The 6,000-nt window shown below is 49.6% G+C and overlaps 1 protein-coding gene across 3 annotated transcripts in view; it reads left to right on the top strand.

Annotated features, from left to right (window-relative positions):
* The first annotated feature begins 1,544 nt into the window (after window positions 1-1,544).
* The window catches only part of TRANK1 (tetratricopeptide repeat and ankyrin repeat containing 1), a 50,830-nt gene continuing 46,374 nt past the window's right edge, over window positions 1,545-6,000 (top strand). For 2 of the 3 annotated variants that reach the window (XM_085226575.1, XM_085226573.1), the window contains exon 1: window positions 1,565-1,679. The gene's annotated coding sequence lies outside the window, so the exon portion shown is untranslated. Of the gene's footprint in view, window positions 1,680-6,000 lie in introns of all 3 variants that reach the window. The other variant, XM_085226574.1, reaches the window with a different exon arrangement.

The following is a 6,000-nucleotide window of genomic DNA, read 5'->3' as shown; positions in this document are numbered from 1 at the left end:
TGGGCACACGGATATGCAAAGCTGCCTCCCAAAATAAGTCTACACTTTCCAGTTTCTATTCCTTAGAATAGAATAGAATGAGCACGCCTGCTCATAATCAGGAAATGCCATAATTTGCAGACTCAGACACTCATTGGTAATGTGTATGTGGCAGGGACACAACATGGGGAAGTTACTTGACCTCCACAGGAGGAAAACACCCCAGGAGGAAGAATTACAAGCTGCCAAGTTTCATTTGGAGAAACCAAGTTTCATTTTCTGTTTGGTGACGAGATTGACAAACAAGTCAGTGGCTAGCAGATAGATGTAGCAGAGGCTGTTGCCTATGAGTCTTCGGGTCAGAGTCCCCTCTGAACTAAAAGGCAGCAGAACCAGCAGGGTTCTTGAAGTGGAGCATCCCATCAGTGACAACCAGAGGAAGCTTAGGGTTCAGTGGAATGCCAGGTGCACCAGTCCCAGTCAGCCAGTCCTTCCTCCAGGCATTTCTATTCCACTGACCCTTTTTAAGAACGAGCACTTTTGCTGCATAAGAACTGAAAAATCCCACCTGAGGACTTTGATTTAGACCTGTTAGTAAACAAGTGCATGCAGGGGAGGTGCAGTTCTCCCACTGGGCATCCATGCTGCTCCAAAACAGCATTATTGGCTGTAGTGTTGACCACTTCTTTAAACAGTAGCTTTTCCCAATATTTTGAGCATTCAGCATGGAGCGAAAGGAGAGCAATGCCCATGCCAGGGTTGGCATTGCACCTGTTCCCTAGCCACTACAGGGGCAGCTGACGGATGCTTGGTTGGAAATTTGTGTGCAGATTGTGGCCCTTGGTGACATAGACCTGTATAAGTGTTGTTCAAGGAGAGTGAGTTATTGTATGAACTTCGGTGAGGCCACACCTTAAGCACTGTGTCCACTTTTGGGCCCCTCACTGCAAGGGGCTTAATTCCTGGAATGTGTCCAGAGCACCAAACCAGATGGAGTGGAAAACAAGACCTGTGAGGGGCAGCTGAGGGGAGTGGGGCTGTTCAGTCTAGAGGAAGCTCAGGGGAGGCTTATTGTGCTGTATCTGACAGGACTGCAGTAAAATGGGCACCGATCTCTTTTGTCAGGTGACAAGTGACAGGATGTGAGGCACCAGTCTCAGGTCGTGCCAGAGGATGTTTAGATTGCATACTGGGAATCATTTATTCACAGAAACGGTGGTCAGGGCTTGGAACACACGCTGCCCAGGGAAGTGGTGAGTCCCCATCCCTGGAGGTGGTTCAGAGTCGCGTGGATGTGGTGTTTAGGGACACGCTTTAGCGGTGGGCTTGGCAGTATTGCGTGCTGGTTGGACGTGGTTATCTGACACTGTTTTATGAAGCATTAATCGTTTGTTTATCGATTTCTTTGCCTGCGTGAGGAGCCCACGGGAACCTCGCGGTAGCGCAGACGAGGCGCGCGGCGCTGGGCTCTCTCACGCACAGCCCCGCCGATTCCCGCCTCAGTGCCGCCCCTCGGCGCTACGCCAACGTCCGCGCGGCTCGCGAAGGCCGGGCCCGGTGTCTCCCGGTTTCGATTCCCGCGGGCGGCCCCGGGTGACGCGATGCTCGGGGTGGGGCGTGGGGCGGGGCCGCGACACCGCCGTGTTTTGGGGCGGCAGCGGGCTCGCAGCCCGAGGTCTTCGGCGCTCGGCGGCGGGCGGGTAAGTGCCCACGGTCCGTGTCCGCAGCGCTGCGGCATCACCTGCCCCGCGCCCGCTCCGTGCGGGGCTGGAGCTCCAGCGGCGGTCGGGGTGGGCGCTGCACGGCTCTGCGTGCCGTCGTACGGCCCTGCACCGCTTCGTGCGTTGCCCGGCCCTGCGCGGCTTTGCGTGCCTTTCACGGCTTTGCTTGCGTCTCGCGGGGAGAAGCTCCCCGGGAGCGGCATCCCGCCGCGCTGAGGCCGCCCGAACTCGCCTTGAACCCGCTGGGGGGCTGCCGCAGCCGGAGCGGGGCCGTAGTTCCCGGATGAGGGGTGGCCGTGCGGGGTGGAAGCCTGCCGGGCGGTGCGTGGGGCGGCCGGAGGGGAGGCGGGGTGCGTTGCTGCTGCTCCTGCCCTGCAGCTGGATGTGCCTCCAGCCCTCCTGCAGCTCTCCTGGACAGAGGAGAGACAGGGGGGAGATGCGTGCTGCTGAAAGGGAAGAGCTTCGGTGTGCCCCCCGGCTGAGCGTTGTCTTCATTGGTTTTGGATCCTTTCCCCGGAAAGCAGTGCTGTGTTTGAGGTCGTGGAGTGGTCACTTAAAGGCAGACTTGTTCATCTGAGAGGGAGCTGGGGCACCGGGTGCGCTTTATAAGAAAACCCAAAAGGTCTGTTACCTTTGTATTTACTGCCTGATTTACAGAAATTTAACTTCAGGTTGGTAACATGATTTTAGTGCAAATGGGAACGGGCTTTGCATTCTCAAGAAAATGTGCAAAAAGGAGTGTTTCTTACCAGAGCTTTTACCTGTGTGCAATTAAACGTGCCAGGTGTGAGCTGCAAACTGCACAGGCTTGAAGTCTTTGCTGTTAGGGGAATCTTGCTGGGTTTTTTTGTTAGTTTTCAGTTTTTATTCTCCTTTCCAGATATTTTACTATCCTGAGCTAATCTAGAGCCCATTTGTTACCATTGCTTTCGTACTGGGTCGTCACTGTTTGATGATGGGATCATCATCAGGCTGAGTAAACAAGAGCAGCAGTGTAAATACCTCCCTCTTGGACTGGGTTAGGGCTGGTGTGGCTGAGCTGGATGGCGGACTGTGGGGTTGTTGTTTCAGGCCATAGGAAGTGGGATTAACTATTTCCACTGTTCTGTGAATTTTTGTTGTTATTGTTTGTAAAACAGTAATGACACCTTCTAGATAGAATATTGGACGTGTTTTCAGTAGTGCTACTTTGTAAATATTTGTATGTATTCACAGTGTTTTTCCAGAAAATACAACTTTGCCTTTGCCTTATTTACCACCCTTTCTCTGAGGTGTAATTTGTTACTGATAGATTACAAAGAGGGGAAGGATCATTTGAAACTGAAAGAAAAATTCTGTTTTGTTTCACTTAGCAAAACAAGGTTGGCTGGGGAGCAAAGCCAAACCCAACACCGCTGCCAACTACAAAGCAGCCTTCAAAGAGGGACAGTCCCCAAGTGCTAGATATGAGTTCAGGCTGCAAGGGAAGGAGGAAGAGTGCTAAGAGATAGCACCCTAAATCAAGGATGGTGGGGCATGGCTGTGTGTGAAGACCTTTGTTGCCAGATTGGTCAGCAACACGTGAAGGTCTTGCCTGCAAGCTGAGAGATGCAGTTCTTCTGTCAGTGGCGTTTTTTCCAGGGACTTTCCCAAAATGAGATGCAGTCTTAATGATATGAAGATACCATATGGGATTAAGGATGGACCCAGGAAGTTTGGGACTATAGAAAGCCAGTCTGCCAGGACTATGTAGTGCAGCTAATGGATGTAAAGTTCTGATTCCACAGGGAGCAGGTGCAGAGCTGCTGTCCTGGTGTGTGGGTGCCTGTCTTGTATCCTGGGACGAGAATTGGAAAATGTTGTCTTGTTATGGTAGCATGCTTTTGATTCCTGTTGCCTTGCCATATTTAAATCATAGAATCATAGAATCTTTGGAGTTGGAAGGGACCTGTGAAGGCCATGTATTCCAATTCCTCTGCAATGAACAGGGTTACCATAACTAGATCAGGTTGCCCAGAGCCTTATCCAGCCTCACCTTGAAAGTCTCCAGGGATGGGGCATCAACATCACTGGGCAACCTGTTCCAGTTCCTCACCACTCTCACTGTATAAGATTTTTTTCCCTGTATCTAATCTGAATCTACCCTCTTTGAGCTTGAATATTGCTTCCTAGCATAGTGCCTTTCCTGCATGTGTGTCAGCCACAAATCTAGCCTCTTGAGGATTCACTGGTAACACTTTAACAGCAACCTTATGTTTAGATTTTTAAGTTGCTGCAAGGCAGCAGGCTGACCCTGTACTCGGGCTGGGTTTAGTCCTTTTTTGGTGGCCCTGCTGCTGGTTGTGCTTCTAAAAGGGAGCTGAGCTGCAAGCAGGGCTGGCTACGTGCTCTTGGTGTGTGAGGAGCTGGAGTTATCAGTCAGCTGGGCTTAGTTATGAGTAATAATTGCTTTATAACAGTGTGCGTAAATAGAAACCGGTGCTCAGCATTATCTGGAAGAAGAGGACCTCAGGAGATTTTTGTGGCTAGCCCTGCCCACAGCAGGACCCTGGAGCAGTGCGTGAGTCTGCCCATGTTTGTCTTCAGCTTCCCTCATTTCACCCAGGCCTTGCACACATCTTCTGCTTATCTGCTTTGTAAGCAGCATTCGAGATAGTAACGGAACATCGAGACATCTGTGCTAATTGTACCCCAGTATGTGGTGTGCATGTGCCACAGGTCAATAAGACTGTGCCCTACAGTCAGCAATTTGCTCCAGAACCTGGAGAAAGCTCAGTGCAAGCTGGGGGGTGGTCAGGGATGTTTCATCTAGCTCAGGCACCAGCAACTGCTTAATATCTCAGAAGCAAACCTATGGAGGTGAAAAGTCTCACAGCTAACTTTTCAGATACAGGCAAAGCACTTGTGTGTGAGACATGGTGCTAAACGTGGCAATAGCCCATGGGTTTGGGGGGTTTGTAGAATCATAGAATAGCTTGGTTTGGAAAGGACCTTAAAACCCATCCAGTTTCAACCCCTTTCTATAGGCAGGGCTGTCGCCCACCAGACCAGGCTGCCTGGGGTCCCATCCAACCTTGTCTTCAGCATGTCCAGGGGTAAGGCAGCCACAGTTTCTCTGGGTAGCCTGTGCCAGTGCCTCACCACTCTTGAAGTGAAAAATTTCTCTAGGACTGCTGGTTTTGTCTGGATTCTAGATCTAGATCTAGATCTAGAAAGGTAACTGTTTGCAAGGTGTTGTTTTGCATTGCAGAGTGAGAAAGTGTTTTACTTTCTGAATGAAACAATTTGAAAGGATCAGCTTCTCCAAGGTGAGCTGACATTTGGCAAGGGTTAGAAACAGCCCACATGAGATACTGCCAGAACACTGGATTAAAATGTCTCAGTATCTACAAATATCAGTATGACATTTTCCAGTCCAAACAGATCCTTGAGAATGGCCGTGCCAAAATCTCATCTCTTTCTCTTCTTCCACATGAGTTCTCTTAATATGTCCATTTAGGCCTTGTAACTTCAAACCCGTTCATATTGCTTGCAGAAATTGTGTGTTTTATCTCTGCCACTTTTCCAAGGCTTCCTCTCAAAGCACAGACTGTTTCAAGACTTTTTGCTTGCCATTTCAGTACAAGATGGAAAAGCAAAGCTTCTGTATGAAGTATTTTTCTGCTTTTCAATCTGAGAGAAGCAGTGCATGCATTCAAGGTAGACGTCTCTAAACTGGCTATTAGGCAGGTAATGGGTGCCTAAAGGCTGCCTGGTGAGGAAATATGGGCTCCCTGAATGTTGGTGAAATGTGCATTATGGAAAGCGGTAGTGCCTCAAGAATAAAAACATTGTAACACAGGGTAACACCATAGGATTGAGACTTGTAGGCTTGACCTCCAGTGCCAACAATAATTAAAAGCCTTGCTGTGTAGAAACTTCCTCTTTTCCTCTATAAACAAGCACTTGCTGCACTGGCTGGGATGGAGTTAATATTCTTGGTAGTGGCTGGCAGGGTGCTGTGTTTTAGGTCTGTGACCAAAACAATGCCGATAGCACACTACTGTTTTAGCTCTTGCTGAAGCAGTGTTTGCACAGCATCAGGGCTTTCTCTTTTCCTCACTTTGTCCTCCAGTGAATAGATTTGGGGGTGCACAAGAGTTTGGGAGGCACAAACAGGCAGATAACACCACGGAGATACTCTGTGCTGTACCACGTCAAGCTCAATGATAAAATGTGAGAGGAGGAGTTTAGGAGGTTTTAAAGCATGTAAACTGGATGGAGATGGAACAAGTGAGCTGCTCGGGTTCACTTTCAGATTTATGAAGTTTTCAGAAAGCAC

The sequence above is a fragment of the Meleagris gallopavo genome, chromosome 6, assembly GCF_905368555.1.
Source record: "Meleagris gallopavo chromosome 6, MGAL_WU_HG_1.1, whole genome shotgun sequence".
Classification (NCBI taxonomy): domain Eukaryota; kingdom Metazoa; phylum Chordata; class Aves; order Galliformes; family Phasianidae; genus Meleagris; species Meleagris gallopavo.
The sequence above is the reverse complement of the archived record's forward strand: the minus strand, read 5'-3'. Positions and strand labels throughout refer to the sequence as shown.